The sequence below is a fragment of the Chaetura pelagica genome, unplaced genomic scaffold (assembly GCF_000747805.2).
Source record: "Chaetura pelagica isolate M959 unplaced genomic scaffold, ChaPel_1.0 scaffold28, whole genome shotgun sequence".
Lineage (NCBI taxonomy): Eukaryota > Metazoa > Chordata > Aves > Apodiformes > Apodidae > Chaetura > Chaetura pelagica.
The window spans coordinates 1,113,286-1,124,658 of NW_009954303.1; positions in this window are offsets into that span (position 1 = coordinate 1,113,286).

The following is an 11,373-nucleotide window of genomic DNA, read 5'->3' on the forward strand; positions in this document are numbered from 1 at the left end:
GAGTGGGAACTGTCAGATACATTATGGAGGCAGGAATCTCTGATGTAAAAGAGACAGGCTCAAACCAAGTCACCACAGAACTTGGATTTGGCTTCCTGATGTGCAGAAACACTGTCTGCCCTTAAGTCAAGGTGTTGGCAAGCAGGGAAGGAAATCAAGCATGCTCAATACTAAAGACATGTTTCTCCAAGGTGCAAAGTCAGTGTTGCCCAAGGATAAACTGGAGCAGAGGCCAGTGCAGTCTCCTTGCCATGCTGCAGTGAGCAGGCATTTACAGAAACTACCACAGTGACACACTACTCAAGACAACAGTGTTCTTCAACATATGCAAGAAGAACCAAGCCTGGAGAGGAGAGAGAAGAGAGCTACCCATAAAATAAACACATACATACATCCGTGAAAGTAGGTCCTACTTCAAAGTTGGACCTCAAGATGAAAAATGCATTAACAAGCAGTCCTTCCTCGAGAAGGTCTCCTTGAAGAAGAGCCTGAGGACACTGTGAGCACAGTCTTATTTTAATGGATGTTCAAGTAAACACACAAGGGGGTCCTAGCACTATTTCACCATATGGACCTTGCTGAGATATCCAAATTAGAAACTGAGACTCCCTGCAAACTCCACAGAGACAGACATTTTTTGAACATGATTCAGAGCCCAGAGGGTAGGAACCCAGCTCCTGTTCTACTTTTGTGGTCCAAACCACCCCTAGAGGTGCCTTCCTCTCTTCTTAGTCCACACTCTGAGTGTAGGCAGCCTGACTTAGGCTCCTATTCTAAATGGCTAATATTACACAATGACAATGATTCTCTAAAATCTCCTCTATGTGGTAAGGGAGCTTGAGCTCCAAAGGAAAATTATGGAGAATCTGAGATTGGGTATCTTATGCTGCCTCATAGGCTGGAGTGGCAGAGCAGTGGCAAATGGTGGGTTTTGGGTTTAATTTATTTTAGGATTTTGAGGAAGTCTGGCACATGTTAAAGATAGAAGAAAGGTAATCAACTTCATCCATCACTAGACAGGCATATAAAACAGTCCTGTTCTCAATGGGAGAGAGTAAAAGCTCAGCTAGACCAGATGACAAAATTGGATCTTCTGTAGAGGTGCTATGGAGAGCGCATGACTGGAAACAAAAGACAGAAGAACTTCCTGAGTCCAAAGACAAAAAAGTGTTAACTAAATCATGCAGTTTTGGTGGTCATGGCTGTATTTGAAATTTAAAAAGAGCAGTGGATGCATTAAGCATCGTTGCCACTGCAACACAGTACATGAATGATTTAGCCATTGTTAACTGTTGTGCTATTGACAGGTTATCAGCCAGGAAGCAACATTCCCTTCAAGTATAAAAATAAAAAAAAATACAGAAACAGCAGAGGTAAAACTACCCAACAGAATTTTGGACATTGGATATTGTAACATCTTATCAGGCCCCAGAAGCATGAGATCAGAAATGCCAGCTGGAACCTACAGGGCTTATCTGGGCACTCAGAAGCCTAGGAAGAAAAAGAGCCAGAGGAGTTTTATTCTGTATGAATCCCTGAATACTGCTGTTGTAGATAAGGAGTGAAGTCCCAGGTTCCACTAGGTCAGTGACAAATCTCAGTTTGACTTCATTTGGGCTGGAATTTCCTGCCCAGCATCCAAGGGTAAAAACCACACAAGAAAGGCAGCAGAAACTACTAAAGTCTTGCACAGCTGCTAGCTGCACTTGTTTTGAGACCAGCATGAATGTACCCCTGCTAGATGGGAAAGGTGGCTGGGTTGGGTTTTTTTGCTCAGCCAGTACACAGCCTGGTTTTCTAGTTTAGGGTCAGTTTTTTGGGGGGAATAGGGATCAGTTTTGGTATATAAGAATGTTTCCCTGTGCACAAAGTGAAAAAGTTTACCAGCTCACCTAATGTTGGAGGAGTCTCTCAGCTCCAGGGGCAGGAACCCCATGTGATGCAAGTTGGGGAAACATCAAATCCCAGTGATATGCCAAGAGGAATGAGGTATTGGACCATGAACAGATAAGAAAATTGAAAAAAACAAGAAGCAATCTGCCAAAGCAATAGCCTGCTGTCTTATGCAAAGCATTGGTTTGTTGCAAAGATGACTAGGGCTTGCAGCAAACTGTTCCAGGCTGAGTCTCAAGCAGCTGGAGGCTTGTAGCATCACACAGTGGTTAGCACTCAAGCACTCTGCTCTCAGGGACAATTCCCTGTCCAGCAGGAAATGGAGGAGGCATCCACATAGAAATAAGGAAAACCTCCCTGTCTTTTGAGGGCATCCAAGATACTGCAGGCTATGCTTGCCAGTGGTAAGACACAGACCTCAAAGAATCAAAGGAGGAGAAACAAAGCAGGTAACATATTCTAAGTATTAGAGTTAAAAAAAAAACACCTTTCATTCAATACTAATATGTTATCTGCTTGGGGACCTTACATACTGCTAGGACAACATAAAACAAACTTAAACCTACTGTTGGCTTTCGTGCTGCTTTTGAAAGAAGTCTAAATTTCAAGAGATGGAGAGACAAGCACTGTTGCAGCTTCTTCTGCCTGTTTCTCATGGAGAAGACCTTCACATTCCTGTTGCAGCTGGGACAGCAGAAAGAACAGAGGAAGGAGGGATGCCCCAAGGGTGCTACCTGTATTGCCCTCAAGCTGTGACAGCAGCAGCCACACCAGGGCCAGCAGGGACCTGGGAAACCTCTCTAATCTTTCAGCCTGCTCCAGCCACCTCAACCCAACACCTCCTAGGAAGAGAGTCTCCCCCAGCCACATCGCAACTGCCCAGAGGAATGTGGGGCACACCAGTGCCACCAGCAGAGACAGGCAAGGCCTTGTTTTTGCTCTTCCTTGGTGCCCCCACTCCCTCATGCAGGGTGTGTGGGCCTTTTACAGTGCCAATTAAGTGCAAGCTGGGGCGAGGGTGGAGGTGCAGTGCACCAAGCCCCAGTCTCACTGCCTCTGGACTGTCACCTCCCATTAAGCAGCTGGCAGCCAGGAGAAGGGGAGGGAAAAGCCACTGGCGTGTTTGGTTTGCTGTTTTTGTGGGTACTTTACAACTTCAAAGGCTTCCCTTTGGTTCACAGGGGGCAAGGGGCAGAGGTCAGTAGGCACAGTTTGACCTCCCTTTCACCTCCTCCCTGAAGGGGAGACACACACACACACACAGAGGAAGACGAAAAGGAAGATGAGATCTTGGCAAACACTTTTATCCTCGAATCTTTCTTTGCCTTCATGCTGCAGAGTCTTTGTCCAGCAGACAAAGTGCCCTTTAGAGTCTGACACTTCTAAGCTGGACTCTTCCTCCTCCACCTCCACTTCAAGGAGGAAATAAAGCAAAACAGTAGCATTACAAAAGAAAAACAAAAACAAAAGAAAAGGAAAAATTAAAAAATGCTGCTCTTGGAGGCTGGGTTTTCTCATTTTTTTATTTTGGGTTGGTTGTTTTTTTCCCTAACTAGATATCTATCCATCTACATGTAAGCCCCACAATTGCTCATGAGAGAGGGAGAAAACAAGCATGCCTGTTCAAGATGCAGCTTGGGATGTGAAAAATGCATTTTCTTGTCTCTAAAGACAGCATTGTTGTATTTATTTATTTATTTGTAACAGCGAGGTCACTAACCCTGGAGCACTGAGAAATAAGTTCGAGTTTCAGAAAGCTCTCCACAGCTGGTGATTATATCTCTTGCAGTGGGTACAAAGACATTGAGAAAGTAGCAGGGAAAGTAAACAGTATCTCTTCTGGGGATGGAGGGGGGGCAGGAGGAGGGGGGCAGAGGAGGAGAAGAAGAAGAGAGGCAGACAAAATTTAAACTGGCAACCAGTCGAGCCACCAACTTGAAACAATACAGTGAGAGGAAGCCAAAAAGGAAAGAAAAACAGAGAAGGGTGTGTGTGGATACACACTCTGTCTGTGCATGTGTGTGTGCGCATGTGTGGAAGGCAGACAGAGAGAGCATGAAGCAAAGCAAGAGCAAAGAAAGGAAGGGATGAGGTTGCAAGACAAGGTTTCAGGAGTCACCTCTGGGGGTCCATCACGGAGCAGAACAGCTTGTAGGGGGAGGCTTTGAGGGTACAGTCATCATCATCCTCCTCCACGTAAATAACATCTATGAGCACTTCTAATCAAGCAGGTAAAGCACAAGTGTTCACCTTTCTCAAGAACAAGAGGAGGAAAAAACACATGGTCTAGAAACAATAGTCCCGGCCTTTTCACCTCCTGTCATTCTCAAAACCAAAAGGGACAAGAAAGTGGCAGGCAGGTCCAGACAGAGATCTAGTGACTGATGCTCCCCACAGCTTGGCACAACACAGACTCTGTCTATGCTTTGTCTTTCAGTTGGTTCTGGGAACCACTCTTCTACTCAGCTTGAGGCAACTCCATGTTAAGCTAGTGCCTTTCTCAAGCATTTTGGTTTGACAGTATGGGAGAGAAAAGAGTCACACCCAGGTTGTGCTCTGGAGCTCCAAATGTTTTGTGTATTCACAGCACACAGCACAGACTAGATGCAGTCTGGTCCAAGCCCTCCTCACACAGACTGGTCCTGGATGCTGGCTGAGGCTCAATCCTCACCTTCCACAATAGGTCTGGCTGTGTTAAGTCTTCTCTGGTCATGCTGACCGTGATCTCACTGGAATGAGGTTAGTCATCTTAGTGCAGGGGAAGGGAGAGGCAAGCTTTTTTGGAACATCCATCTGCCTGGGAAAGGCTAACAAGCCCTCCTTTATAGCTGTCTATATGTGGACCTCAGCAGAAAAACAACTGGAAAGCCTGCGGAGATAGTATGTACCTTAAAAAGACTAGGCCAGCCTGTTCTTCAGGCTGCCTATCCAGCTTTCTGCTACCTTTCACACCAGGAGGAGCAGGGCATTCTGCAGGTTGATGTGTCCTCTCAAGCACTCCAGAAATCACTCTCTGATCCAAGAAACAACACAAATCTTAAAGTCACAGCTGCAAGCCTCAGCAAACCATGTCTCTCACCTCACATGGGAGAACAGTGATGCAGCTATGCTTCTGGCTGAGCTTCAGCACCCTTGGTGGTACCTAATCAGACAGGTTGGCCAAGTACCATGAACTTGAGTGCTTACTACTTAGTATAGCTCCTTTGAATTAGGGGCCTCCCCAGACAAGCTCTAGGCTAACCTCACTGTCCTTCTGTGCATTTAAACTAGCTGGCACAACCCTCTTCTGACTGGCATTTAACCCTTCACTCTCTGTCACCAGTTTGGGGAGAGAAGATGCATCATAACAGGGGTCCATTTGTGCTATAATTTGCAATTTCTTCACATTGCCTAGATCAGAACCAGATAAAGCAGACAACACTGATAAGTACAGCAAACAGCACTGCATTCTTACACTGATAAGTGTACTGATAAGTACAGCAAACAGCACTGCATTCTACAAAGGATCCCTCACTTTCCCCCACCTCAAGTCTTCATTAAGATTTCCTATGTGTTAAACTGATCTGGCATCTCCAAGGGTTTCTTGCCCCCTGCATCCTTGACTCAAGGTGTATTTAAAATCTGCTGCCAGAAAAAGTTTCTGCTGCTACAAGTGATGCTTCAAGGTACACGATGATGATAAATTAGATCCTAGCGTCCCATTGGGAATGGCCAATAGCTTCATATTTCTTATAGACCTGTGACTCATGGTACTAAAATATCACTTCCTTTCCACCACAGACACTCCTCACAGGTAGTTTTGTGCTTGAATGATTCAAATTGCATCAGGAAAAAATCTAGCTAGATATTTGGAAAAAAATATTAATATTTAAGATTATTAAATTACTGGAACATTTTGTTCAAAGAGGTTGTGGGATCTCCATCCTCAGAGAAGCTCAAAATTGGTCTGGGCAAGGAGTAACCTGAACCCATTTGGCCCTCCTCTGAAAGGGCTTGAACAAGATGACCTTTGGAGGTCCTTTCCAACCTATATCAGTCTGCAATCAGAAAGGCCACATCAGAACTTGCCCAAGATACATACAGCACCTCATGTTCAAATACAAACATCAGCATGGTGTCACCCCTGTTGTGGGGTTTCCAATACAAATATTGCCATGGTTACCTTTCAGTTAAAACAAAACTCAGTGCTACTTGTTTGCTTCCCAAGGGTAACTATGCAGTCAAGCTGAAATAAGAAATCAGAACGCATTAAACCTCCAGGTATTGAGTCTGTGAGCCCACAGCTACTATATTCATCACCAGCTGCAACCAGACCCTGCAGAGGGAGAGTCCAGATGGCTCAACTCAGCAGACCAACACCAGCACACTTCAGGTGACCCTACCTCCTCAAATGGACAGAGCCTGGTGGGCACATGAAGGACAGGAGCAGATCACCAGCTTCCTCTCCATTCCACACCCAAGGCAATCTCATTGTCTAAATGAGCAAATTGTTTTGGCTTCAACCTGGTGGGCCTGTATTCACTTTCCATTCTGGAAGTTCACTGAGGTCTCTTTGTGGGGTTAAAAAAAAAAAAAGAGTTTTATAGAAAAAAAATAGTGTCTTCACCTATCTGGGCACGTGGCTAACATATATAAAGATCACCATCTAGTGGCTTACAGGGAAGACATCGTTTGTCATATGTCTGCAAGTCTGATGACCAATAAAGTTGTTGTTACAGCCTATTACAAATGATCCTTGCATTCAGCTCTTACGCAAGCTAGGTACCTACACAGCCACAAACATGGACAAGTTTCTGACTCACAGAACACTGATGCTCCCCCATCACCCTTTTCTCCATCTCCCCTACCCAGGATTTGGACACTTGGTAAGGGATTCATTATTTACTTTAGGCCCCAGAAGTTAGATGTCTAGTGTAAACTAGTCAAACTCCTGTGGCAGTTAACACAAGGAGCAGATACAACCAAAGACTGATGCATCCATTCTTTCATATGGGGGAGAAGGCAGATAGGATGAATCCCATTTATTAGATCCCACACCCTGGAAAACCAATTACCCAGCAAACATGAAAGCCTCTCAAAATCTTGGGATGTGAGCAGCCCTTGGGATGGCCTATGCCAACCTTCTTCCATTTGCCTCACTGTAAATCATTCAGGTTGAAGTATTCCTGAACGAATCCCCAATGGAAAGATAGAATTGCAACTTCTAACAAAAGCTTTGTTTCACTGAAATAGTGCTAATAAGCTCTACTCCTTGGTCTTTGAGAAAAGATAAGGAGAGTCATTATTATAGGCACCTCTCTAAAGCCCTGTGTGGCCCAGGGAGTGTATTACACTAACATTAACTGTGATGCTCCTAGCACATGAGCCAGTCCAAGCATTTCTTCAAGTCTTTGTGCTGGGCCACGTTGACCACCCCTAAAATATCACCTGACCATTTACTTCAGAGACATATAAAGGGATGAAGCAGTGCATGGGTCAAACATTTTAGTGGCACTGAATGACACCAGGCACAGCCAAATTTGAAGCTAACAGAAGACACAGCCTAGTTCTAGACTGCATCCTCCAGGTACTCAGAAGAAGCAGCCCACCACACTTTCAGCAAGCCAATGCAGTGTCTTAGTATTTGGATACACCTTCATGTCATGTTCCCAATTTTCCAGGTCATCCAAACACAAACTGTTTTGCTCTGGGTTAAAACAAATTCTCAGCACACAATTTCAAGCACAAACTACAGACTTGCACACACTTTTGTACGCAAACTCAGTTATACTGCACATTTCTAATGGCCTCCTTTAAAGCTTTCAGCATACTGGAAGCCTTAATGCAAGTAGCTGGTGTCAGTCTGCTGACTTCTTTGCATTACCCAAGATGATAATCCAACCACTCTTTACACAAATTCGTGGTTAGCTGGAGAGAAAGGAAACCAGAGTTTCAGAGTCCATCTGTGTTCATCTGTGAACAAACAAGATAAGGAGATCTGTGATCACTAAGACACAAGAGAAAACACTTACAGAAGGCACCAAATTTGTGTGGTATTCTTCACATCTAGCTAATATTAGCTCTAGCTAATAAAAATACGCTGCGCTAGTCAGCTAGTCCTGTGTTATAAGCTCTGGAGAAAGGAAGTCCTACAGAAGGAAATCGGACACTTCATGTCAGTTGGGACCAACTAACCTCTGGGGGTGCTCATCCCCTTCTCCTTAGAGAGTAGAGAGCCTAGATACGTAACTTCAAAGGTTGAGGTTAGAGAGGAACTCCATGCTTTGAGCTTTGGAAAGGGCATGATATCTCTTTGTGGTCTTGGGATCTGAACAGCAATCAGCATGAACAAGAAGGCTATGCCACAGCTGATCAGCACTTCTAGTGGCTACAGTGGCCTCCAGGGGGCTTTGCATCCGGCAAGGAATGGACAATTTTCCATAGTCTCAGCAATGCTTTTCTGAGGCTTAAAGGCAGGTCCCCTGCAGACCAGAAGACTCAACTCAGTAGGCCAAGAAACCACCGCATGCCTTTAGCTAAATTAGGCTGCTGAAGGACAGCTTTACTGTAGTGAGGCAAAGAAGTGCTATTTTCCCTTAGGAAAGTTAGCTTTATTTTCTAAAGGTTAATGGGAAATAGAAGAAAATTAAGCTAGCCAAAAGAATGAAAATAAATGTGTTTTTTTTTTCTTCTTTCCCCCTCATTTTTCAGAAATATGCATGGCTTTGGTTTTTCTGCAGGCAGTTGCTTCATATCAGTGTACCATGTGGTGACTCAGACATTTTGTTATTACAATCCAAGCCAAAGGGGAGATATATTTTATGAGATACATGTCTCCCCCTTGTCTCTCCATACTATATGTTTTCCTGGGTAAGGAGAAACACAGTCAAAATTTTGAAGACATTTCAGTGTCTTTTGGCAGGTTGTAAACTGCCTTTGCCTTCAGCTAGCAAAGCTAAGAGAAACTTAGGTTTGTTCTGAGCTCACATGTAGCATCAAGGGCAGATTTTTTTTTCTAAGTACCATAAAGCTGGGGTGGCAGATACACCAGTAAAGCTTTATATCTCCTAACACAAACCTAAAGAGGACTGTGAAGAAAGGGGTTTTGGTGAGACCTGAGCTAATGCACATAGCTCACAACAAGGGTTCAGTTGCTTTTGCCCAGCTGGCCAGCAATAAAGCATTCAGATGCAGTAACTCCAATGCACACAAAAGGCATGTCCAGAAGAGCCAAGACCACTTGTAAATCAGATGGCTTCTCCTATAGTTTCCCTCCTAGGAAAACCTTAACTATGTCTCAGTCACACAACCAGATAAGAAGACCAAAATCTGGTTAAATATTCGGTCTATCCATTCAGCTCAGCTTATTGCAAATAAAAAGAAACTTCAACATAAAACTAATTCCTAGACTTAAGATGCTAGAGTTCTTTAAAGGGAGAGAGGAGAGTGAATTCCCGATGCATTTCAGGAGGGCTGGGCATCTCAGCAAGTATCAACAGAGGCCAAAGATTTTGGACAAAAAGCGAATGAAAAGTTTTGAATTATTCCAGAACTCCTTCCACTATCTCACTTCCAGAAAGATATGAAGTGACAACAACCTGAAACAAAGCAACACAACTGATGGGAACATTATCAGATTATTCAGAACAATTCCTGTTAGTGACCTAGAAATCCTGACTTTGAACAACTTAGAACTGGGATCTCAGCAAGTCCTCAAAGCCTCTTAACTCCTTCAGTGGTGTCCCCTGCACCACCAAACCAGAAGGTTTTTAATAAGCACAAACATAAAAGGAAAGCATCTCTTATCACAACTGGAGACAGACTGAAAGGAAGGAGGAAATGAATTTTTACTAGACATAGCACATTGTCCAAGCAGCATCATTATAACCTGAGAGTGAGGAAAAGCCAGCGATCTCAGGCATGTCAAATTATATGGGGTTGAATAGGATCCCATATCGTGACAATGAGTGATAAAATAGAGCTCAGACACAGAAAGAAATACTACATGCTTTAAGCAACTGGCAGGAGCAGATTCCACATTTCAGTGTTTTGGCAGGAGAATACAGGCTTGTTCTGGGACTACGTATTCAAAACCCTCATTGATTTAAAGATACAAATTATTGCTAATGCAACGTCAACATAAAGAGCCTAGTTAGCAAACCCATCAATAATCCTTTTCTTCTTTTTCTCTGTCTTTGCATATGCACACATAACATACACACATTTTTTTCAGCTGCTCACTTTCAGTTAAAACTCAATTGATGGGAAAAAGAAACACCAAGGAACTTTATTTTTTATTTTAAAGGGGCCAAGCATTAATGTGACATCCTGTGAAGCACTAAGGATGAAGACTGGCAAAACTGCAAAGATGATGTTATTTAAAGCCAAAGGTAAAGAGCAAGAAAGAGAGCTGCAATAAGAGCAGCCTGTAGTGACCCAGAAGGAGAATGCCTGAAATAACCTTGTTTTGGCAATACCCTTCTCTGTGCACAAAAGGGGGATGAGAAGCTTGCTTCTGTGACTTGTGTGTTACTGACCTGCTGAGGAGCAGCAGGTTTTGAATTCCAACCAGGACACCTGGACTTCAGCACTGTGATACACGTTACAAATGAGCACTGACTGACAGAAACTGGGTACATTATCTCACCTCTTTGAAGACTAGTGGCATAAAAATTTAAGTTCCCTGGAGATTTCAAGTCAGTGTATATATTCATGACCTACTTGAAGGTAACACAACAGTCACAACTGTTAGCTGAAGGAGCTTGTACAGTGGCATGTTTTCTGTTGCATCTCTTCAGTTTTTTGATACAGGTCAACTGATTGTGTATTTTAAGCCAGTAGGTCCTACTCAATCTTGTACTCAAGGTACATGCTCAAACATCTTCCTGAAATTCTCAAGAGCTTTAGGTACAGTAGGAAAGTTTCATGCCAGCGATTCTCAATCCAGCTGTGATGAATTCAGATACAGATGAGCACTTGGAACACACTCATTGTTAACCTTTCAAACAGTTTCCAGCAGAAGAGATGATGGACCATGAAACACCAAGCACACCCACCAAGATCTACCCTGATGAATCAGTGTAGCTGTGTAATAATGCTACAACACAATCACAAGAGCTCATACTATGAGCTGATCTCAGGAAACCCCCCCTCTAAAAAATGAATTCTCCCACCAAATGCCTCCCCCTTCCTATAATTCTTTACATGTGAAGTGAGCAGGTTGACTCAAGTACGCAGAAGATGCGTACACAACAGATAAGGATGCACAAGACAGAGGAATAAGTATTTGATCCAAACCATAGCAGCCACCAGCAACAGCTGCCAAAAGTAGACCAGTCCACTGTGACGGATGTCTTTGTCACACTCCCCTTACTAACAGTTCATGAGAAATTAAGATCTTAACGGAGAGCAGCCAGTCACTCTATCTAGGACTGGCTCTGGGTCATGTATTTTATTGAAGGAGTTCCTTGAGGAACTAGAAAATGGAGCAGAAAATAATAG